This window comes from Saccopteryx leptura, chromosome 1, assembly GCF_036850995.1.
Source record: "Saccopteryx leptura isolate mSacLep1 chromosome 1, mSacLep1_pri_phased_curated, whole genome shotgun sequence".
Classification (NCBI taxonomy): Eukaryota; Metazoa; Chordata; class Mammalia; order Chiroptera; family Emballonuridae; genus Saccopteryx; species Saccopteryx leptura.
Genome location: NC_089503.1, coordinates 363,244,519 through 363,269,947, shown reverse-complemented (window position 1 = coordinate 363,269,947; position 25,429 = coordinate 363,244,519). Strand labels below are relative to the sequence as shown.

Sequence of the window (25,429 nt, the reverse complement as noted above, 5' to 3'; positions counted from 1 at the left end):
TTCAAGTATTAACTTGGTGTGCATGGAAGTTCACCAATTTCTTCCCCTATGATTTCACATCCAAAAGGCTACATTTTGCGAAGTATTGCTATTTAGAAACCCATAATATCAACCTCTTAAAGGAAATATTTTTCAGATGGTGAAGTTGTCTTTTAGTAACCTTAATGCCTCTACTATTTTGATATAACCCAAACAAAACTTTTTGAAGTATATTTCTTACCGTTTTTGGTTCACTTCTTTTAGATCTGTTGAGGCTGGTAGCAAAATTTAGAACAGAATAGGTTTTCATATTTCAAAAGAAGAAAAGAAGAGCGTGGAGTACAGAGATGAAAGGTATGGAAGCTTTATACTAAAATCCTGTCCTTGCTCTGTGCTGGAATCATCACAGGCACCACTCCAACCCTACTGAGATTCGGGGCCGCTACCTTAGCGAGTGGGAGCGCCGGACTCAGGAACGCATTCAGAAGCTTCACTGGGTACTTGGTTATACTGAGTCTTTTTTTTTTTTTTAACAGTGAAATGCATGGATCTTTCTATTTTACTGACAAACACATACATATTGTATATGTTTAATGTATGGAGCATAATGTTTTGATATATGTATACATAAGAAATAATTCCCCCAATTAAGCTAATTAACCTATCCATCACCTCACTTATTTACTGTTTAAAAAATTTTTAAATATTTTTATTTTCCAGTTGTAGTTGACATATATCATGATAATAGTTTCAGATGCCCGTGCACCCCAGTCATCAGACATTACATGACTTAATGAGTAATCATCCCAATAAATCTAACACCCATCTAACACCATATATAGATATTAGAATATTATTGATTATTTTCCCTACACTGTACTTTACATCCCCATGACTATTCTGTAATAACCAATTTGCACTTCCCAATCCATTCACCTTTTTCACCCGTCCTCCCAACCCCCTACTATGTCATGAAGACAGTGACTACTTGGAGTAGCAAACCTGTCATTTGGCTCCTGTTCCTCTCATGGGGCACCATTTCTTACGACAACAAAAACTACTCAGAGACCAGATGAAATGCACTGAGGGGCCGAGGGGAGGCAACAGTCCTGGTCAGCAGATTGAAGGACTGGAGCTCCATCCCCAGCCTCACTCACATATTTATTAGCAAGTATAAATAACTCAAGGAGGCAGAAAGAAGTTCTTGGGGGTGAAGTTAAAGGACAGGGAACATGCGAACTCCTAATCTCTGTACTGAGAGCCTGAATATTTTTTATTGCTAAATCTTATTCTGCTGTTCTGCTGTTCCAGCATGCACTGCCTCCAGTACCAAGTCAGAGAGGCCCTTGAACTCTTGTCCACCTAGGGCTTTTGCTCTAGGGCGCCGCACTGTCTCTAATTATTATCCTAACTCTGCGTGTTTTCACAGCATGTTCCCACACTACGCTATGTGACAACTATGAAATGTTATCTATATCTGTGAGTATGTTTCTGTTCTGCTTGTTCATTTACTTTGCTTTTGAAATTCCTTTTTGTGTGTGTGACAGAAAGAAAGACAGAGAGAGGGACAGACAGACAGGAAGGGAGAGAGATGAGAAACATCAATTCTTTCTTGTGTCACCTTAGTTGTTCATTGACTGCTTTCTCATATGTGCCTTGACCAGGAGGCTACAACAGAATGAGTGACTTCTTGCTTAAACCAGCAACCTTGGGCTCAAGCCGGAGACCTTGGACTTCAAGACAGCGACCTTTGGGCTCAAGCCAGTGACCATACAGTCATGTCTATGATCCCATGTTCAAGCCAGCAACCTTGCGCTCAAGCTGGTGAGCCTGTGCTGAAGCCAGATGAACACTCACTCAAGTCTGCAACCTTGGGGTTTTGAACCTGTAACCTCCGCATCCCAGTCTGATGCTTTATCCACTGCGCCACCACCTGGTCAGGCTAAATTCAATTGTTGATAGATATGTATTTATTGCCATTTTATTGTTCATATTCTTGATATTTTTTTTCTTCTTAAAGAAGACCCTTTAACATTTCATATAATACTGGTTTGGTGGTGATGAACTCCTTTAGTTTTTTCTTGTCTGAGAAGCTCTTTAATTGTCCTTTGACTCTAAATAATAGCTTTGCTGGGTAGAGTAATCCTGGTTGTAGGTTCTTGCTCTTCATTACCTTGAATATTTACTGCCAATCCCTTCTGGCCTACAGAGTTTCTCTTGAGAAATCAATTGACAGTCTTATCGGAGTTCCCTTATTGCTTTTAAGACTCTCTCTTTGTCTTTAACCTTTTGCATTTTAATTATGACGTGTCTTGGTGTGGACCTCTTTGGGTCCATCTTGTTTGGAACTCTCTGTGCTTCCTAGACATGTATGTCTATTTCCTTCACCAAGTTAGGGAAGTTTTTGGTCATTATTTTTTTAAAATAAATTTTCAATTTCTTGCTCTGTCTTTGCTCCTTCCAGCACTCCCATAATTGAATTTTGGTGTGCTTGGAGTTGTCCTAAAGGCTTTGTGATAAGGTACCAAAGAACTGTAAAACTTAGTATTGGCAACGCCATTTTAATGAGGAGAAGTCAGGTTTCTTGCCCCCTCCTTTCTGTGGAGAATGGAGGGAGAAGAAAGTGGGAGTTTCCTGGCTTACAAGGACATACTATGTACTGAGATGAGAAACCTCCTTTTACTAAGAGGCTTAAAAGTCATTTTAGGATTTAGGCCAAGCATTCAGAGAGATTTTGTAAATATGATTCTTATATTTGTATGTGATTTACACCAGCTCAAGATGGTTGATTGCATTCATACTTAGGAAGGACTATTATATTGTAAATAGAGAGGTTTTTGTACTAGGTTTTGAATGGAAGGAGGAAGGAGACTTGGACCCCCTCTCTTCCCCACACCTGTGAGGAAGAAGGTAAACAGCCAGCCAGGAATGCAGGAGAGGGAAGAGAGATTTAAGGAGCCCTTTTCTCTCCCCTTTCATTCTCTTTAATGGGTGATTTACAAATGCTTATCCTCTGACATCATGTAAGCCCCCTCCTTTTCCCTCCAACCTGTGTGTGATCAAGTGTATATAACTAGCCTCAGAGCTATATTCAAGGCTACACGATTTGGGTTAGCTATACCCTGTGTAAGTCATATGCAGCTGGCTTATTAATAAATCTCCTCTTAAAAATTCTTCTGCATCCTGCCTTGGTGTCTCTACATAAATCGTAGAATTAAGGTATGCTACTTTACAACAGCTTCTTATATTATCCTCATTATTTTTTTATTCTTTTTTATTTTCGCTATTCTGATTGGGTGTTTTTTGCTTCCTTGTATTCCAAATCACTTATTTGATTCTCAGCTTCATCTACTCTACAGTTGATGCTCTGTAAATGATTCTTCATTTCTTTTTTTTTTTTTTTTTTTTTCCATTTTTCTGAAGCTGGAAACAGGGAGAGACAGTCAGACAGACTCCCGCATGCGCCCGACCGGGATCCACCCGGCACGCCCACCAGGGGGCGACGCTCTGCCCACCAGGGGGTGATGCTCTGCCCATCCTGGGCGTCGCCATGTTGCGACCAGAGCCACTGTAGTGCCTGGGGCAGAGGCCACAGAGCCATCCCCAGCGCCTGGGCCATCTTTGCTCCAATGGAGCCTTGGCTGCGGGAGGGGAAGAGAGAGACAGAGAGGAAAGTGCGGCAGAGGGGTGGAGAAGCAAATGGGCGCTTCTCCTGTGTGCCCTGGCCGGGAATCGAACCCGGGTCCTCTGCATGCTAGGCCGATGCTCTACCGCTGAGCCAACCGGCCAGACGATTTTTCATTTCAATCAGTGTATCCTTCATTTCTGACTGGTCCTTTTTTATGCTGTTGAAGTTCTCACTAAGTTTATTGAGCATCCTTATTACCAATGTTTTAAACTGCATCTAGTAGATTGCATGTCTCTATTTTATTTAGTTCTTTTTCTGAAGTTTTGTTCTGTTTTTTTTTCTTTTCTTTTGGGACATGTTTATTTATCTTCTCATTTTGGCATCCTTCCTGTGTTTGTTTCTATGCATTAAGCAGAGCTTCTATGTCTCCCGGGCTTGGTAGCATGGCTTAATATTATAGGTGTTCTGTAAGGTCCAGTGGCACAGCCTCCCTGATCACCCAAGCAAGGCACTTGAGGTGTGCTGGTTCTTCCCAGGGCCGCCAGAATGAGTTACAATGCAATCTGCAAATGGCAGCTACTTGTGCTGGGCTTGGAGGTGCCTGGGCAATGTCAGGCTGTTAACTAAGGCCAGCTGCTGCTAGAGCTGGGCCTGGGGCCACTTACTGAGAGATACAGAGAACACTGAGGTCTTCTGCTGCTTGTTTGAGAGATTTTTTTTTTTTGTATTTTTCTGAAGCTGGAAACGGGGAGAGACAGTCAGACAGACTCCCGCATGCGCCCGACCGGGATCCACCCGGCACGCCCACCAGGGGCGACGCTCTGCCCACCAGGGGGCGATGCTCTGCCCCTCTGGGGTGTCGCTCTGCCGTGACCAGAGCCATTCTAGCGCCTGGGGAAGCGGCCAAGGAGCCATCCCTAGCGCCCGGGCCATCTTTGCTCCAATGGAGCCTTGGCTGTGGGAGGGGAAGAGAGAGACAGAGAGGAAGGGGGGGTGGAGAAGCAAATGGGTGCTTGTCCTATGTTCCCTGGCCGGGGATCGAACCCGGGTCCCCCGCATGCCAGGCCGACGCTCTACCGCTGAGCCAACCGGCCAGGGCCTGTTTGAGAGATTTTTAAAAAATCTGAAGCATGGGCCAAGATAGGCCATTCATATGGAACATCTTCAAGAAACAACTTGAGTGGGCCTGAAAGTTGGGTGGGGTGGGGACTCAGGAAATCATGAGGGTGGGACAAACAGTGGGAGCCAGGTTGATGGAGACTCAGATATGGCACCCACCTGCCAGCTCTGTGGAGGGAAAGGCTCATCAAAAGAACAATGGCCTTGCCAGCACTTCTGTCTGGGAGAAAACAGCTTCCCCCCAAGCTCTTATCATGATATTGGACAACTCAGGTCCTCCCCATATGTCTCTGGTGCCTTTCAAGCTGTTGCCCCAGCACTGGAGCTCAAAGGAAGTGAGTCTGAGTAAGTCTGTGCAAGCCCTTTAAGAAGAACTCCCTGGGACTCCAGCAGCTCTCTGTCTCCCTCAGCCTCCATCCCCACTGGTTTTTATAGCCAGAAGTTATGGGGACTTCTTTTTCTGTCACTGGAACCCTGGGCTGGGGGCCTGGTATGGGGTTAAAACCTATTGTTCCTCATAGGAAACCCCTGCAGCTGATAAATCTCTCCTAATTTTTCTCTGTCACATGTTGGTGTGGGACTTGATCATTCTGGGTCTTCACCCCTTGTACCAGTCTCCTTGTGGCTTCTTCTTTATATCCCTAGTTGTAGGGCTTCCATTAATCCAGATATCAGGTGGTTTTGAATGATGGTTGTTCTACTGTTTAGTTGTAATTTTGATGTGGCTGTGGTAGAAGGGGAGGACTATGTTTATGCCATCTTGACCGGAAGTGTCTATGCTGAGTCTTGGAATAGCGTTCCATGTTGGAAAGAGACATGGATCCCAGGGTTGAGTGGTTGCTGCCATGTAGCTTCTGGCAGTAAACCTCTGGTTCTTTGGAGGAGGCACATCTTCCCTGATACCGTGATGAACTAACTTCCTTCTCATAATTTTTTTTCCTCTGCGCTTTCTGTCACAGCAAAGATGATCAGACAGATGGGTACTAGCCCAGCAAACTTCCTATAATAGCTCCTGCAATTGTTCCAGCTCTTTTTGAAGGAGGAGCAACACCCAGGCATAATAGGCATTGATCAGACCCAACTCTGTTGTTGACCGTACAGGTGTATGTCCCAGAATACTCAGTAGTGTTATTTCCCCCAGATATAACAGGTGAACTTACTGCAAGAACTCTCAGCTGAATCTTATTTCCAACACCAGCCCCCACCCCCGCACGTTGCATTGATATATGCCCATATCTGACAACTGTAAATTTGTTACATTTATTGATGCATCACCAGATTTGAGATCATTACTTGTAAAATGTACTTGTCCTTTCTGTACTTGATAGTAGTCATCATAAACTTTGTGTCCAGAATATAAAATAATCACTTGATTCTCCTTCTAATTATCCACTGGTGATAGCAGCCACTGGATGTCCAGTGGTCCCTGGTCTAACATAATAAGGTCTAATTTGCATGTCAATTAGGCAGTTTCCCTCTTTACCTTTTCAGTCATCTGGTCAGGAGTGGTAACGTCAGCAACTCTGCTCAGGAGCCAGAAGCACAACAGAAGTGCCCAAGGCGGCAGCTTGGCTGTGGGCGGTGACTGCAGGTAGGGGGCGCTCGCCCGGGGTCTGAGTCTCCTGGCTCCTTGCTGGCTCTCACCGGCTGCCAACTGCAGCACCACGCCACCCTCAGAGATGAATTTTTAATCAATAGATTTCTACTATGCCAGCATTTTTTTTAATAAGAGAAAGTTTTCTTAGAAAGTCAGAGAGGGAGAAGAAATGGGCTTTAGGAAACAAATTGCAGAGGCAAAAGAGGGGAGCTTAGGAGAAAGAGAAAGCGCTGAGTGGGGGAAGGCGTGGGTGTGCCTTTCAGAGAAAGTGTGCTCCAACAGTTTTAATTTTGCTGTGAGTTTACTATACTCTTAACTGGCTAAGTGAAAGGTAAAAGCCTTGTGATATTTTTCTTTGTCATTGTATTTGACATTGCTGTATTGGATACAATACATTTTTGTTTTTAGATGTCAAGTACTTATGACATGTGAAAATATTGATGCATATTTATTATTTGTTAGCATTGTAATTGACACAGAATCAAAATATCCAAAAAGAAAGTCCTTGAACATGTCAAATAGAAAATGGCATAACGTATACAAATACAGAATTAATCATTGGGCGATACATAGCAACTCACTATAAGGTACTTCTCTCACCGGCCATAATTAAGTACCGTATTTTCCCATGTATAAGATGCACCTTAATTTTGAGGCCTGAAGTTTGAAAAAAAAATTTATTACATAAAGTTATTGAACTCAAGTTTTATTCATCATAAAGTCCATACAAGTCCTCATCACTGTCAAAACTCCCATCCATTAGCTTGTCCTCATCTGTGTCTGATGATGCATCACTGTCTTCAACAAAGAGCACAAAAACAAGTGTGAAAAACTGGGAAATGCAAGTAAAATATCTACAACCATTGATATGCACCCAGTTTTTAGATGCCTAATTTTTCAAAAAAAAAAAATGTGTATCTCATACATGGGGAAGTACTGTATCTTTATCTTTCCTTATCCTAATTTATCAAGAATCATGGAACTGCAAAGAGCTGATGTAAGAGAATTCCAGTTTTCATAGTTAATGAACAATATTGATGATGGAGGGGTTTGGTGGGATAGAAAAAGATACCAAAAAATAAGTCCATTTTCTTCTTATTAGGAGTTTCAGATCGTGTTGAGGAAAACACTCACCTGTATGGAACCATTAATGAAGAATTGCAGACACTCTCGTAACAGTGGCACTCAAACTTTGGTCATTGTCAGGGTCACCAGAGGAACCGGAAAGAAAAACACAGGCCCTACTCCACTTCAGTGGGCCTGTGGTCTCCATTAGCTCTCCAGGGGAGATTCTCCTGCCCTCCAGACTGTGAACCACTGATGTGGTATAAATACTTGGTGCTAATTGACACCAGTGATGTAGTAGATACATGTTGCTAATGAGATTTCAGAGGAGAGATGGCGTAGGAACTGGGAAGAAGCTTTAAGGAGAAGATGTGGTTTCAGGGGAGACCCAGTGAATGTGAAGAGGAAAAGGGAGGCAGGGAAGGCTTTTGTGTGAAAGGTGTTGAGCTTCGAGTTGGTGGGACTCTAGGGCTGCCCTAAATGAAGAGAGGGGGTCAGGTGAGACTTGCTATTCAGAGAGCAGTCTGAGGAAGGCACAGAAGCAGTAAAAGATCGTGTTTTTGTTCACTGGAAAATCTAAGGGAAAAGAAAAACTTTGGGGGAAAGCCCACTGATTTTTGCTTCATAATGCAAAATAAATGAGGGTAAACTGCCAGGTACAAGTTTCTCTGGCAATTGCAAAGGTTTTAAAAAAGAAAAGTTACACCAGCACAATATTGAAACATATCCTGTAGCTGTTATGGACTCATATATGCAAATTCAAATTAAAATTATTAGAAAATATAATTACTCTCTGACATTTTCCCCACACGTGTTAACCAAACAGACAGCATTTCCCTGAGCATAGAAAGGTTTGTTTTCAGGCAGTTCTGGACTTGCTATAACTCCTTCTACCTTTTACTTAATTTTCCAGCTGGATTATTGCTTTTTAAAAATGGAAAATATATAATATGTGTGTTAGTCAAATTTAGGCAAAAACATGTGTAACAGACTTTTAGGGCCATTTTTTTTCTTCTAAAGTTCAACAGGTAATTGCTGAACACTTGGTCATTTTTTTTATTTATGAAATTGGGTTTTTATGAAGGATGCTGTTATTTAATGAATCATGCAAGCTTTTTGGAAGATATGTAGTGCAAAGAGAAATTCTAATATAGGATACACACTCAGAAATGTATTTGCTGACTGATTCAGAAAGATTGGAGAATGTAAGCAAACAGAGGTCATATATACCATGTTGGTCTAATACAAAGCGAGATAATTGTTTTGTCTACCTATGATGCCAGTTTGGTCTATTCAATGTTTAGTATTTAAAACAGAAAAAAAAGCCTGACCAGGCAGTGGCGCAGTGGATAGAGCATTGGCCTGGGATGTTGAGAACCCAGGTTCCAAACCCTGAGGTCACTGGCTTGAGCGTGGGATCATAGACATGACCTTATGGTCACTGGCTTGAGCCCAAGGTTGCTGGCTTGAGCAAGGGGTCACTGGCTTGGCTGGATCCCTGTGAAGGCACATATGAGAAAGCAATCAATGAACAACTAAGGTGTTGTAATGAAGAATTGATGTTTCTTCTCTCTCTCTCCCTTTTTGTCTGTCTTTTCCTGTCTGTCTCTCCCCCAAAACAAACAAACAAACAAGTATACAAATAAAATTAAAAATAAAATAAAAAAGAAAACCTAGGTGATTCAATGCAAACTATGAGTTAAAGTATTTGGGCAGCTTTTAAAAATTAACTATTGAATTAAAATAATCTATTTGTTACACTATATAGATAAAATTTAAATAATTTTTAAAGTTTATATAATATGAAAACTGGGTTAATTAAAGGTGCTAGTTTTATTTCTTTTCTTCACTCACATATCCACCATTGATAGCATTGAGTGCTAGTTGCATTTTCTGATATCTATAAAAATATGATGAAACTTTAAGTACATATTTTATTGCTTCATATTCATTTTAAAACATCTCCTAATTTTTTTTTATAAACAAATTTTTATTTTAATGGGGTGACATCAATAAATCAGGGTACATATATTCAAAGAAAACATTTTCAGGTTATCTTGTCATTTAGTTCTGTTGCATACCCATCACCCCAAGAGAGATCATCCTCCGTCACCCTCTATCCAGTTTTCTTTGTACCCCTCCCCCTCCCCCTCTCCCTTATTCCCTCCCCCCACCCCCCGTAACCACCACACTCCTGTCCATGTCTCTTAGTCTCGCTTTTATGTCCCACTAATGTATGGAATCCTGCAGTTCTTGTTTTTTTCTGATTCACTTATTTCACTCCACATAATGTTATCAAGTTTCCCCCATTCTGCTGTAAGTGATCTGATGTCATCATTTCTTCTAGCTGAATAGTATACCATGGTGTATATGTGCCCCATCTTCTTTATCCAGTCTTCTATTTTTTTTACAGTGATTAAAAGCCTTTAAGCAAACTCTTGGCCAATACAGCAAGAATCCATAAAAGAGTAGTGTCCTTAACATGTTCACCAAGTCCAAGTTGGCCCCATCACCATGCCAAATCCCTGAAAAATGCAACCCAACCCAGTTCAGTCTGTTAGGAGCTGTCACAGGGAGCAGGAGTCCAGGAAAGTTCCCCACAGGAAAAGTCCGCATGGCACTGGAATTGTTGTCACCATTCTATACTTTGCAGCTCATGTCCAAGTCCCAATGACCACTGCTTCTAGCTGGTAATGATTCAGGTAGACTGGAAAAGCCATTTGCAGCATGCGTGGATATGGAGCTTCTGTTCTCCTCTGCCTGGAGAGATGAGAGCAGGTTGCTTTTCCCTGGAGCTCTGTGACTGTGGCATGGCAAAGAGAACCTTGGGATACACTAAGCTGGGTGGCAAAGGTAGATTCATAATAGAAGTTGGCAAAAGGGGGAAAGAGAGCTCTAAATTAGGAGTAGGTCCCAGCCTGAAATATGAGTGGGGCATTGAGGTAGGAGGGATAAAGGAAACACTATATCAGGGGTCCCCAAACTTTTTACACAGGGGGCCAGTTCACTGTCCCTCAGACCACTGGAGGGCCGGACTATAAAAAAAACTATGAACAAATCCCTATGCACACTGCACATATCTTATTTTAAAGTAAAAAAACAAAATGGGAACAAATATAATATTTAAAATAAAGAACAAGTAAATTTAAATCAACAAACTGACCAGTATTTCAATGGGAACTATGGGCCTGCTTTTGGCTAATGAGATGGTCAATGTGCTCCTCTCACTGACCACCAATGAAAGAGGTGCCCCTTCCGGAAGTGTGGCGGGGGCCGGATAAATGGCCTCAGGGGGCCACATGCGGCCCGCTGGCTGTAGTTTGGGGACCCCTGCACTATATATTAAGCAAAGCAGCAGAAAATAAGACTATCAACCCCCACAACAGAGATCTTTGAGGGAAGAATAAAAAACCTGACTATTCAGGCAAAACATGGTTAAGTGGCCCTTGTGCAAATGAGATCAGTTTACCTGCTTCTTGGAAGAAATACCTAGGCTCGTCCACAGTGTCATAGATGGGGCCGACGGCCCTGGGCACCTTCAGCCTTCAGTGGCAAACCCCAGCTTTCTGGGCAAGGTTAGGTCATAGGTGGCTGGAGCAGGGCTGGAAGAGACTGAACCCTCCCTTAGAGGAGCGAGGGGGAAGCTTACCTTCCAGTGTCCCTGTTTCCTCACAGCAGAGGCGTGTAAGCCTGGCAGGCTTTAGCTCAATGACCTTCCTTTCCACTATTGAAGCAGGACCCAGATGGCATCCTATGAGACCCCTTTGGGGCATTGGAGCCTTTAAGGGTGTATCCTAAAAGCTGGTAGTTCCCCTGATCTCTATTGGGCTTTTTCTGCCTCTAGGTATCTTAAAAGCCATGCTCAGAAGATCTCGCTGAGGTGTTTGAGGATCCCCATCCACCTGTATAAATCTTTTTCATATATCTGGAGCTATTTGGAAAAAGACAAAACAGTGTTATTAGCTGGATCTAATAAAGAAGGTAGTAGTTTGCAGGCGAAAAAGATTTGGTGTCTCCTGTTCATCAGCATTCAAAAGAAATGTAAAATTTTTTTTTAAGTAAAAAGCATGATATGGTAGACCCGTAGGAGTTCCAGGATATGACTACCCCCTTAAAAAAATTTTTTTTTTAAATTGACCTTAAAATCTTTCCTGAGTACACTTTAATAATACCTTAACTTTAAAGATTGTAAGCATGACAAAATACAGTAAATGCTTTTGCTCCATATGCAGGAACATTTTCAGTTTAGCCAGTTTAGGAAATCCAATAATACAACAATGCATACAGACAATGAGCTATAACATGCTTAGCAGCCTCTCCTGTTCTGACAGAGGTTACTATAGCTCCGGAATATGTATCCACTGTAATGTGGACATACAACTGTTTGCCAAATGAAGGTATATGAGTAACATCCATCTGCCAAAGTTGTCCTGGTAGGGGTCCTTGAGGGTTAACTCCAAATGAGGGGGCAGTATAGGACCCCTTGGACAGGATTTCCCAATCTGCCGTGCTGCTTCCCGAGAAAGTTGAAACTGTTTACACTGGGCTGCAGTGTTCTGGTGATGAATAGTATGAGACTGACTTGCTCGGTCTGTCATGGTTGCTCCATATAATTTTCTTTTGGGGAGCTTGCTCCATAAGGACATTCTTAGGCCCCGGCCGGTTGGCTCAGTGGTAGAGCCTTGACCTGGTGTGCAGGATTCCTGGGTTCGATTCCCAGTCAGAGCACGCAGAAGAAGCGCCCATCTACTTCTCCACCTCTCTCCCTCTCCTTCCTCTCTGTCTCTCTCTTCCCCTCCTGCAGCCAAGGCTCCACTGGAGCAAAGCCACCCCAGGCACTAAGGATGGCCTCATGGCCTCTGCCTCAGTCACTAGAATGGCTCTGGTTGCAACAGAGCAACACCCCGTATGGGCAGAACATTCCCCCCTGGTAGGCATGCCAGGTGGATCCTGGTCAGGCACATGTGGGAGTCTGTCTGACTGCCTCCCCATTTCCATCTTCAGAAAAATACAAAAAATAAATAAATAAAAGAAAAAATACAACAACAACAAAGAAAAAGAGAAAAAAAGAAGAAAAGAAAAGAAAAGAAAGAAGAAGAAGAAAAAGGTCATTCCCTTGTGCTAAAGCTCCAGGGAGCATGGAGTGAGCTTGAGTATGTCCTATGAAGCATGGAGCTCTATGTTGACATATAAGTCTTTGAAGAAGGAGAACTGCTGAAATAGTTCATCAGCATTTGTCCCTAAGACAGCAGTCTTTATAGTGGAAACACCATAAGTAAATATTTGCTGTCTGTCTATAGATTAAAGGGGGAATATGGCAAATGCTGAAAAGCCATGATCTTTGTGCCCCTCCCCTCCCCCATCCCCCTCCCTCTCCTCCCCCCAACCTGTAACCCCAGCACTGTTGTCCATGTCTCTGAGTCTCATCTTTATGTCCCACCTATGTATGGAATCATATGGTTCTTAGTTTTTTCTGATTTACTTCTTTCACTCGGTATAATGTTATCAAGGCCCATCCATGTTGTTGTAAAAGATCCTATGTCTTCATTTCTTATGGCTGAGTAGTATTCCATAGTATATATATATACCAAAGCTTTTTAAACCACTCGTCCTCTGATGGACATTTGGGCTGTTTCCAGATCTTTGCTATTGTGAACAATGCTGCCATAAACATGGGGGTGCATTTCTTCTTTTCAAACAGTGCTATGGTGTTCTTGGGGTATATTCCTAACAGTGGTATAGCTGGGTCAAAAGGCAGTTCAATTTTTATTTTCTTGAGGAATCTCCATACTGTTTTCCACAGTGGCTGCACCAGTCTGCATTCCCACCAGCAGTGCAGGAGGGTTCCCTTTTCTCCATATCCTTGCCAGCACTTATTCTGTGTTGTTTTATTGATGAGCGCCATTCTGACTGGTGTGAGGTGATATATCATTGTGGTTTTAATTTGCATTTCTCTAATGATTAGTGATGTTGAACATTTTTTCATATGCCTATTGGCCATCTGTGTGTCCTCTTTTGAGAAGTGTCTATTTATTTCTTTTGCCCATTTTTGGATTGGATTGTTTGTCTTCCTGGTATTAAGTTTTACAAGTTCTTTATAAATTTTGGTTATTAACCCCCTATCAGACGCAATGTCAAATATATTCTCCCATTGTGTAGTTTGTCTTTTTATTCTGTTCTTATTGTCTTTAGCTGTGCAGAAGGTTTTTAGTTTGATAAAGTCCCATTTGTTTATCCTGTCTTTTATTTCACTTGCCTGTGGAGACAAATCGGCAAATATATTGCCATGAGAGATGTCAGAGAGCTTACTGCCTATGTTTTCTTCTAAGATGCTTATGGTTTCACGGCTTACATTTAAGTCTTTTATCCATTTTGAGTTTATTTTTGTGAGTGGTGTAAGTTGGTGGTCTAGTTTCATTTTTTTGCAGGTAGCTGTCCAATTTTCCCAACACCATTTGTTGAAGAGGCTGTCTTTACTCCATTGTTTGCCCTTACCTCCTTTGTCAAATATCAGTTGTCCATAAAGCTGTGGGTTTATTTCTGGGTTCTCTGTTCTGTTCCATTGATCTATGTGCCTGTTCTTATGGCAGTACCATGCTGTTTTGAGTACAATGGCCTTATAATATAACTTGATATCCAGAAGTGTGATACCTCCTGCTTTATTCTTTCTTTTCAAGATTGCTGAGGCTATTTGTGTTCTCTTTTGGTTCCATATAAATTTTTGGAATATGTGATCTATATCTTTGAAGTAAGTCATTGGTATTTTAATTGGTATTGCATAAAATTTATAAATTGCTTTGGGTAATAGAGACATTTTAATGATGTTTATTCTTCCTAACCATGAGCACGGTATATGCCTCCACTTATTCATATCTTCCCTGATTTCTTTTATCAATGTTTTATAATTTTCTGAGTACAAGTCTTTAATCTCCTTGGTTAGATTTATTCATAGGTACTTTATTTTTTTGGTTGCAATGGTAAAGGGGATTGATTCCTTGATTTCTCTTTCTGACAGTTCACTATTAGTGTATAAAAATGCCTCTGATTTCTGAATATTGATTTTATATCCTGCCACCTTGCCGAATTCATTTATCAGGTCTAGTAGTTTTTTGACTGAGACTTTAGGGTTTTCTATATACAATATCATATCATCTGCAAATAATGATAGTTTTACTTCTTCTTTTCCAATTTGGATGCCTTTTATTTCTTTTTCTTGTCTGATTGCTGTGGCTAGGACTTCCAGAACTATGTTGAATAAGAGTGGTGAAAGGGGGCACACCTGCCTTGTTCCTGATCTTAAGGGGATTGCTTTTACTTTTTGCCCATTGAGTATGATGTTGGCTGTGGGTTTGTCATAGATGGCCTTTACCATGTTGAGGTATGTTCCCTGTATTCCCACTTTGTTGAGAGTTTTGATCATGAATGGGTGCTGGATTTTATCAAATGCTTTTTCTGTATCTATTAAAATTATCATGTGGTTTTTCTCCTTTTTTTTTGTTTATGTGATGAATCACATTGATTGATTTGTGAATATTGTACCAGCCTTGCCTCTCAAGAATAAATCCCACTTGATCATGATGTATAATTTTTTTCATATATTGCTGGATCTGTTTTGCTAATATTTTGTTGAGGATTTTTGCATCTAAGTTCATCAGGGATATTGGCCTATAATTTTCTTTCTTTGTGTTGTCTTTGCCTGGTTTTGGAATCAGAATTATGCTCGCCTCATAAAAGGAGTTTGGAAGTCTTCCTTCCTCTTGAATTTTTTGAAATAGCTTGAGAAGGATAGGAGTTAGTTCTTCTTTGAATATTTGGTAGAATTCACTTGTGAAGCCATCAGGCCCAGGACTTTTCTTTTTTGGGAGTTTTTTGATAGCTGTTTCAATCTCATTTGTTGTAATTGGTCTGTTTAGGTTTTCTGATTCTTCCAGATTCATTTTTGGAAGATTATATGTTTCAAGGAATTTGTCCATTTCATCTAGGTTCTCTAGTTTTTTTTGGTGTACAGTTCTTCATAGTATTTTCTTACAATATTTTGTATTTCTGTTGTGTCAGTTGTTATTTCTCCACTCTCGTTTCTAATTTTATTTATTTGAGTCCTCTCTCTTTTTTTCTTGGTGAGTCTCATTAAAAGTTCATTGATCTTGTTTACCTTTTCAAAGAACCAGCCCCTGGTTTCATTGATCCTCTGTATTGTTTCTTTAGCCTCTATGTCATTTACTTCTCCTCTGATCTTTATTATTTCCTTCCTTCTACTAGCTCTGGGCTTTACTTGCTGTTCTTTTTCTAGTTCTTTTAGATACAGGGTTAAGTTGTTTATTTGAGCTTTTTCTAGCTTCTTGAGGTATGCCTGTAATGCTATAAACTTCTCTCTCAGGACTGCTTTTGCTGTGTCCCATACATTTTGAGTTGATCTATGCTCATTATCGTTTGTTTCTAGGAATTTTTAAATTTCTTCTTTGATCTCAATGTTAACCCATTCATTATTTAATAACATGCTATTTAGTTTCCAAGTGTTTGAATGTTTTTCAATTTTTCTATTGTGGTTGACTTCTAGTTTAATGCCATTGTGATCAGAGAAAGTGCTCGATATGATTTCAATCTTCTTAAATTTGTTGAGACCACTTTTGTGCCCTAACATGTGGTCTATTCTAGAGAATGTACCATGAGCGCTTGAAAAGAATGTATATTCTGCTGTTTTAGGGTGAAAGGTTCTGAAGATATCTATTAAATCGAGTTGATCTAATATATCCTTTAAGTCTGCTGTTTCTTTGTTAATTTTCTTTCTTGAGGATCTATCTAATGATGTTAATGGGGTATTGAAATCCCCTACTATTATAGTATTGCTGTTGATCTCGCCCTTTAAGTCCATCAAAGTCTGCTTTATATATTTAGGTACTCCTATATTAGGTGCGTAGATATTTATAATGGGTATATCTTCCTTTTGGATTGCTCCCTTTATCATTATGTAGTGACCTTCTTTATCTCTAACTATGGTCTTTGTTTTAAAGTCCATTTTGTCTGATATAAGTATTACTACCCCAGCTTTTTTTTCATTTCCATTTGCGTGAAATATTTTTTTCCATCCTTTTATCTTCAGTCTGTGTGCATCTTTTGATTTAAGGTGTGTCTCTTGTAGACAGCATATGTATGGGTCCTGTTTTCTTATCCACGCAGCTACCCTATGTCTTTTGATCGGATCATTTAATCCATTAACATTTAAGGTAATTACTGATATCTAATTGTTTATTGCCTTTTTTTCTTTAAAACTGTATCCCTCTTTTGCTATATTCTTTTTTTCCTTTTATCTGTTTACAACAGGTCCCTTAGCATTTCTTGCAGCCTTGATTTGGTTGTAGTGAATTCCTTGAGTTTTTTTTTTGTCTGTAAAATTTTTTATTTCTTCTTCAATTTTAAATGATAGCCTTGCTGGATAAAGTAGTCTTCGTTGTAGGTTCTTGTTCTGTATTACTTTGAATATTTCTTGCCATTCCCTTCTGGCCTCAAGTGTTTCTGTTGAGAAGTCAGAAGTCATCCTTATGGGGGCTCCTTTGTAGGTGATAGTCTTTTTTTCTCTAGCAGTTTTTAATATTTTCTCTTTATTATTTAGCTTTGGTATTTTAATTATGATGTGTCTTGGTGTTGATTTTTTTGGGTTTCTCCTTAATGGAGTTCTCTGTGCTTCCTAAACATGTGAAATGTTTTCCTGCCTTAATTGGGGGAAGTTTTCTGCTATGATATGTTTGAACAAAGTCTCTATCCCTTGTTCTTTCACTTCTTCTTCAGGAACCCCTATGATGCAGATGTTATATCTCTTCATGTTGTCACAGAGCTCTCTTAGAGTTTCCTCAGACTTTTTGAGTCTCTTTTCTTTTTTCTGCTCTGCTTCTGTGCCTTTATTTATCGTATCCTCTAACTTGCTGATTCGATTCTCTGCTTCATCCATCCTGCTTTTAATTCCTTCCATTGTATTCTTTATTTCAGATATTGTATTTGTCATTTCTGAGTGATTCTTTTTTATTATTTTAATGTCCTTTTTTATATTTGTTATCTCTTTATTTAGGTTTTTGTAATGGCCATTTATGGTTGTTCTAATATCTTTGAGCATCCTAGCAATCGTTATTTTAAACTCTGCATCTGGTAATTTGGTTATATCTGATTCACTTAGGTCCTTTTCTGGGGATTTCTCTTGGTTTATTTGTGTTGTATTTCTCTGCCTCCACATTTTCTCTTCACGGGACTGGCTGTGATCACGCACTTGGGTGCACAAGCGTTGGTGGCCTTGGCTTTTGCCCCGCCCCCGTGTGTGACGTTATGCTCGGTCCTGAGGGCACTGGCGAGCACCTTTGCTCAGCTGCGGGTCTCTGCCTGTCCGGGCTTTCGCCCTTCCCTTGCAGGAAGAGCTCGCTCGAGGAATGGCTGCTATCCTTGGCTCTACCGCTGGGCAGGACTGCGTTCCCAAGCTCAGCTCAGTAGCAGAACTCCGCCTCTTCTGGGCTTTTGGCTCCACCCCCGCGGGAGGAGCCGGCTACCAAGTCAGACTGCAAGCCTGGGTTGCACGGGCTGGGCAAGGCTGTGCTCCTCTGCCCTTGCTCAGGGGCTGGTCTCCACCCTTTCCAGGGTTCCCGCCCTTCTCCCGCAGGCTGGATTACAGGCTGCCGGCAGCTGAACTTGACTGCTTTTGCATGCCTTCTTCTCCCCAGCAGGGCAAGACTGAGCTCACAGCTGAGCCCAGTGGTGGCCAGCTGGCTTCTGCCCCTGCCAGCGGAACTGCGCTTTTGTCTCCCGCTTCCGCCATCCCTCCAGCGAGCCCTCAGCCGAGTGGGTGGGGGCGTTGCAGCTCGGACCTTAAGACTCACTACTGTAGACCCAAAAGCTCCCTCCTTCTATGCGACTCTGCTCTGAGTGCCGCGGGGGAGCTTGTTTGGCTGCTCTCCTGCTTCCCTTGCTGGTATTGCTGTTTCCGGGGGAAATATTCACTTCAGCTTTGGGGAGTGACTCGTCCCAGGGGTTAGGGTGGCTATCTCCCAAAATGTTTCTCCCTGTACCTCCTAGATTACACTCTCTTCCTGTTACTCTGGCCCTCTCCTCTCTCCCCATCCCCAGGAGCCCTGGGTGAGTGGTTGTGAGAGAGATGTTCTGTGCAGTCCCTTTAAGAAGGATCCTGGGTCTGAGAAATCAGACTCTTTCTCACAAACAGTATCCTGTCTTGTTTCCAGCTAAATACTGTCCTTACGCCTCTTCTGGGCTCTGGGGCTGCAGGCTGGGGCTTTGTTCCTGGGGCTCAAGACCCTTCCCCCTCTGCTAAACTCTCTTCCCACCACGCGAGTCTCTCCCTGCTGCCCTTCACTCCGGGGAGCTGGGCAGCCCTCTCCGCGTTTCCGCATTTCCGCTTTTCCTACCAGTCTCCATGCGGCTTCTTCAGTGTTCCTTGGTTGAAGAGTCCTCTTAGTTTAGTCCAAAGTTGGTTTTTCCAGATGATAGTTCTTAAAATTAGTTTGTATTCCACTTTGGTTCTGGGAGGTAGATGTTGGTACGTCTGCCTACTCCAGTACCATCTTGTCTCTCTCCAACATCTCCTAATTTTTATGAGAAGTATATTTGCTTCTCTTCAGTAAGTCACTTCTAGTTGATCAGATGCAGATTGACTGTTCCATATTCCTAATCCAAATTCTCTTGTTTGGAATTTAGACCTTTATTAACTAATTAGACAAATAGTGGATTTTTTCTTCTTTTTCTAGATAGTAGATTATAGTGACTGTCACAATTTTGAAAAACTCCAAGCTTAGAACAAGCGATTTCTAAGCTAAAGAGAATTAGCATTTGGATGATATTACATATGAGAAGATAGCAATGAGCTCCTGGGTGCTGTTATTTTACCCTCACCCCTTTTTCAGTTTAGGAGTGAAGTCTATCTTTAATAACAGCTGGAGAAATGATTAATGTATAAAAGGGCCACTGGACAGGAAGCCTTGCCATTTTGTGAGGATATGACTGACTAGTCATGCCTTACTTTCCTAAATGGGTTCTATGCCTTAAAGAAATCTGCTTTGTTGTTAAGAAGAGTATTTAAGATCTGGTTGTCACTGTTGTGCATTTCAATAAAGCTTTGAAGTAGGATGCAGTGGAGGGAAGGGGAAGATTGGGTGACAATACAGAGGGATGGTGAGGTGCTTGAGCTCCAAAACATTAATATAATTTAAGTAGACAAGCCTTAGTTTGAAAGACAAAGAAAGCCTTCAAATGGACTCTTCCTTCGAGATTTCAGTGAAACACTGAGGAGGAACACATTCTGGAATGCCAGAGATGACTCTAGATACAACTAAATATTCAAACTAAGAAACATGTCAAGCATAATAGAAACTTATTGAAAGTTATGTAAATGTCTAAGCACCCATTACTAAGATTACATAAATAAAGCCTTTTTTTTTTGCCAAATTTGCCTAATATTTCTCACTTTCATAAACAAATACCATATCTATTTACATCTACCCACCTATATATCTATCTCTATCTATGTCTATATCATCTCTATCTCTATCTAAGTATCTATATCTATCTATATCTACATCATCTCCCAGCCATCCCACCCCTTCTCTTCTCATAGTCAGCCTCTCTCCTGAACTTGGCGTTTAGCTTTCCTATGCATGTTATTTTATATCTATCATACATGGATCCTTAAAACAGCAGTTGCCTTACTTGGCATGTTTCTAATAAAAATAAACAGCATCACATTGTATATATCCATTTTGCAATTTGCTTTTTTTCCTATTAACATTGTTTTTAAAAATTTATTCATATATACTGCCTTCATTTAACTAGCTGCATAATACAGGGGGTCCTTGAGTTATGACAGTCTAAACATACGATGTTTCAAGTTTACAGTGCTCACTCCCATAAAAATGTGAAATACTTTAAAAAATTGAGACATGAGTGTTTTGGCTTATGTCATCAGCATTGTACTTACAGACTACATGGGCGAACAAGTTTGGTTGCATGCAGTGGAAGAATAACCAGTAATGTGGCATGAGCTAGAGAGTTGGTGTTCCCCCGTACACTTACCTATGTCATTTTAGACTGTTCCTACTTTTCTGTGGCTTAGTTGAGGTTTTATGTTCTAGATCAGGGGTAGTCAACCTTTTTTATACCTACCGCCCACTTTTGTATCTCTGTTAGTAGTAAAATTTTCTAACCGCCCACCGGTTCCACAGTAATGGCGATTTATAAAGTAGGAAAGTAACTTTACTTTATAAAATTTATAAAGCAGAGTTACAGCGAGTTAAAGCATATAAAATAATTACTTACCAAGTACTTTATGTCGAATTTTCGCTAAGTTTGGCAGAGTAAATCTTTATAAAACAACTTACTATAGTTCTATCTTTTTATTTTACTTTACTTGCTCTGTCCGCTACTGCCCACCATGAAAGCTGGAACACCCACTAGTGGGTGGTAGGGACCAGGTTGACTACCACTGTTCTAGATTATGATTTTACAACTCTGTGTGTTAGGTGAGTGACTTAGGCTACTATGTGTTCAACTTACACCAAAATTCGGGTTAGGTCACTGTTGCAGGAATGGAACTGTGTCATAACCCAAGGACCCCCTATATTCCATTATGTAAACATGCCAATTTATGAATTAGTTTTTCAAATGAGGGACAGTATTGTTGTTTCCTCATCACACCAACAGTGCTTCTATAAACATCTGTGTGGGTATCACCTCGTGGCTATAAGTAAGAGTGAAGTTTTTGACTCATAGGATATACCCATATTCTTCTTTCTTAAGTATTGTCAAATTGCTTTATAAATTGACTGCATTAATTTAAAACCTCACTGTTATTGGCTAGAAGACATAATTTTCTAATATTTCTGGCATGGCTTTAGTTGATTTGATTGTAAAAATTTCCCATACAAATGGGTTTAAAATGGCACCTCCTTGGTTTGTATTTTCCTGATTGTTGATGAAATTGTTTTTACTGGTATATTAGTTACCTATGAATAAATCTAATTTAATATGTATATAAAAATAGCCTAAAACCTATCTATAGATATACCAATGCCACACTTTTAACTTACTATATTTTTGTAGAACATTGTTATATGTTATGGATGAAAGCTCCCCTAATTATTTTTTCATAATTATCTTCTCTTGTCTTGGCCTTTTCCTCCTCCTTATAAATTTTAACAATAAGTAGCCAAGTTTTGGATAAAGCCTCTTAAATTTATAGCATTGAATCTATAGATTAATTTGCAGAAAATTGATTGCCATCTTGAAGTCTCATTCATGACTATGGTATATATTTTCTATCAATTTAGGTCTTCTTTATGACTTTCAGTAATAAAATTTTTAATAAATTTCTCATTTATATTTTTGTTAGATGTATTTATAGATTTATATACAAATTTAGAGTTATTTATAGCTCTATTTATAGATTTTTAAAAAAATATTGGGCACAGAGAGACCGAATAATCTCTCTAAATTATTATAAATGGTAGCTTTTAAATATATATTAAATTTTCTAAGCATAGAACTTGCATTCTATTGATGAGAGGTAAAGTTTGAACATTATATAAAGTAATACATATATTATTTTATACATATACAATACATGTATATATGTATATGTATTTACACAAATATATATGCATGTACATATGTTAACTTGTATAAATGTATATGTTAGATGAAAAGTGTACTATGGGAAAAAATTTCTAGGAATGGTGGCAGGATATGTTGTTAGTGGGTGATGCTTGTAATTTTAAATAAGGTGAGTGAAGATTTATCTCATTTTGAAGGTGACATCATAGCAAAGACTTGCAGAATGTTAGCCATGCAGATACCTGTAGGAAGAAGATTTCAGGCAGAAGGGACAGCAAGTGCCTGTGTCCCAGATGGCATGTGTCTAGGAAGAGCAAGGACATGTCCTTTGTGCGGAGTGAGTATGAAAGAAGGCAGTAAGAGACAAGTCGTAGAAGTGACAGGGGAAACAGACTAAATAGTGCCTTGACAGTCATCTGAATGCCTCTGGATTGTTATTTTGAGTGAAATGAGAATGCAGTGGGAGCTTTTGAGAAAAGAAATAATATGATATAGCTTGTATTTAATAGGATCACTTTCGCTGCTGTGTTGAGGCTAGCGCTAGACTAAAGGGAAGCGTGAGCAAAGCTGGAGACTGTCAGGAGACTGTAATAAGGGGAAAGAGGGTACAGCTGGAGGTATGGGAAGCGGTCTGGCTCTGAAAACTTCTTTTGAAGGTAAAGCCAAAAGAATTTGATATTGGTTTGGATTTGTAATGCGGTAGAACAAAATGTTAAAGATGACGTTAGGTTTTTGGCCTAAGCAATTTATTTTTTCTCATCATATTATGTCCCTTTGTATCTCTAATAATTCATTTTTCTTAATATCTATTATAAAATTAGTGCTTCTAAGTATTAGCCTTTCATTTTCAACCTTTCTGTGGCCTTCTTTACCAGTCTACAGATTTATTTTTTTAAAACCCAGATGCAGATCTTCTAAATTTTAATAGGTTAGTCTATTTACATTTATAATTTAGTGGTTTTTGTTCCTATTGACTTACTTTGTGATTCATAGAGACCGTATTTTTCTTTTGCTGCTGTTTCTTTCTCTTACCTTCTCTAGTGTTGGTGCCCCTTTTATTCCTTCATTTTATTTAGTGTTTCAGAAGTTATATATTTTATATTTGTTCTTTTAGTAGTTACCCTTACATTTGTAACATACCCTGCTTGACTTAATAAAGTCTAAAGGTAATCAGTATTTCTCTGTTCCTCCCAAAACATGTAAGGATAGAAAGTGCTGGACCCTAATACTCCCTTTCATCTTTTTATTTTATTGTTTCTATATTTTATTTTAAACTTTTCATAATAAAATTTCCACACACTTACAAAAGCGTAGAGAAAAGCATGATTAATCCAATGGACTCTTCACTCAGCTTCAATCATTACCAGTATATTCCCATTCTGTTTCATTCCTATATCTTCATTTCTCCCCAGACCTTCCACTTGTCATTGGACATTTCCAAGAAGACCCCGGACATTATATCATGTTAGATGTAAATAATTGGATATATTCTTTTTTAAAGGAAAGCGCTCCACTATTTTAGTTTCGACTTATATGTATTCCCTCAAGTTAATCATTATTGTGGTTGTTTTACACAGTAATACCTGTTTAGATCGACCCACACGTCTACCAGTTTCATTGCTCCTCTTTGCATTCTGCAACCCACTTATTCATTTTGGCCTCGGTCTGCTTCTTCCTAAATGACATTGTTTTGGTAGTTCTTTCAGCAAAAGGGAATGCTTGGGGCTCTTTGTGAATTCTGAATCTTTGTCTTGGTTCTTTTCCGAATGTACTCTCCCTGTTGAATAATATTTATCTCAAAATAAAATACTAGCTTGCAGTTATTTTTAATAACATTTTGAGTGTTGATATAAGAAACAGACAAACTGGAAAGAGTTTTTACGAGTTGATTTGAGTCAAACTGATGCAAATTGCTGGGAAGCAAAATTTCAACAGATTGAAAAAAAAATGCTTCAGAAAATAGCAATATTACTGCTGATTTTATATATCAGAATCAAAGGAGAAGGTGTAAGGGTTATATGAAATCCACTGGTGATAGATTAAGGAAGTGGGAAAAGCAAAGTGAGGAAATCTCTGGGATTGGATAAAAAGTAAAATGAATGGACACATACTTTTACATAGGGATAATTAACAGTTAACAATAAACAGTGTTCTGCTCTGGTGTGAGATTGTGCCCTGAGGGGTCTGGAAAAAGGGAAATTACCCTGACCTTCCAAATATGTTATTGTGGATGCAAAAAGACAATAGGTTCAGCTAAAATAAAGATTGACCTTTGTCAGTGTAAAGCCAGGAACCGCCATCGTGGCCATTCACATGCAGGTTCCCATTGGATTCGGACAGTCGGTAAAGAAACAATGGAGCCAAAAACTGATAGGCCATTTTCTTTAATTCTAGCTTGCACCCGGCGGGCAAGTAAAAACACACACTGGGCTCCAAAACCCACTCACATTCAGTGCTCACAAAGCCACTGACTTATCCGAGTTTCCTAGAATCAAAGGTTTCTAGCTCACCAGCCTTATTCTCCTCAGTTCCCCATCTCCTTCCTTCTCCCAGATACAAACTCTGCACAAACTGGCATCTCACTCAGCACTCTGCCATCTTGGCTGCTTCTCCTAGCCACATGGCCTCTTTCTGCTCTCTGCTCTGCTCCCTCTGCTCTCTCATGCTAATCATCCCAGGAACCAAGAGAGCAAACTCTCGTTCTACCCCCATTTTATAGTGTAGATTCAAAACCTTTAATCCAATATACAAAATAGGAAAGTCTCTAATACAAAGTCACAAAGTCACTTCTCTGAGGCATGATTGGATTGTACCACCCCACATCAAAACGGGTGGGAAAGGCTTAATCCCAAAACCAAGCCCCAGGCTACAAGGATTCTCAACACACATTAATATCACCTGGGCGACGGCCTCACGTGGGCAGCACCATTTTTAACAAAGTGAGCATAATACATTTTATCTGCCCAACAGTCAGGAAAGATACTAGCCTAGGACATGACTGCCCTCCATGAATTCCTTTTAACTAGAAAGTTTCATTTTCAGACCATCCGGTGTGGGTTTTTTTAGATCTCTGACATTGTAAGGCCTGCCAGGCTCGCCTCTCCTAAGCTTGTCAGGTTTAGGATGTGGCTTTTTCATCCACATGAGGCTATTTCCTCATTGCCTTCTACGGTAACTTTTGAGAAATCAGCTACTGATCTAGTTGCTGTCTCTTTCGTATTTTATCAATTCACTGCTCTGTTTATACCTATGGCTTTTTAGTTTGTTTATCATGAGCTTCTTGAAGCTATGAATTCATAGCTATAATCAATTTTGAAAAAAATTCTCAGCTATTGTCTCTTTAAATATTGCCTCTCTCCCATTCTTCTGGAAACTTATATTTAAGATATATTGGATATTGTTAGTTGGTTCCCCATGATTTTTAACTTGTCTCTTATGATCTC

General features: G+C 40.0%; 1 pseudogene; it reads right to left on the bottom strand.

Annotated features, from left to right (window-relative positions):
• Positions 1-344: 344 nt before the first annotated feature.
• On the bottom strand, positions 345-24,286 carry LOC136388459 (coxsackievirus and adenovirus receptor homolog pseudogene; annotated as a pseudogene).
• Between the last annotated feature and the right edge of the window lie 1,143 nt (positions 24,287-25,429).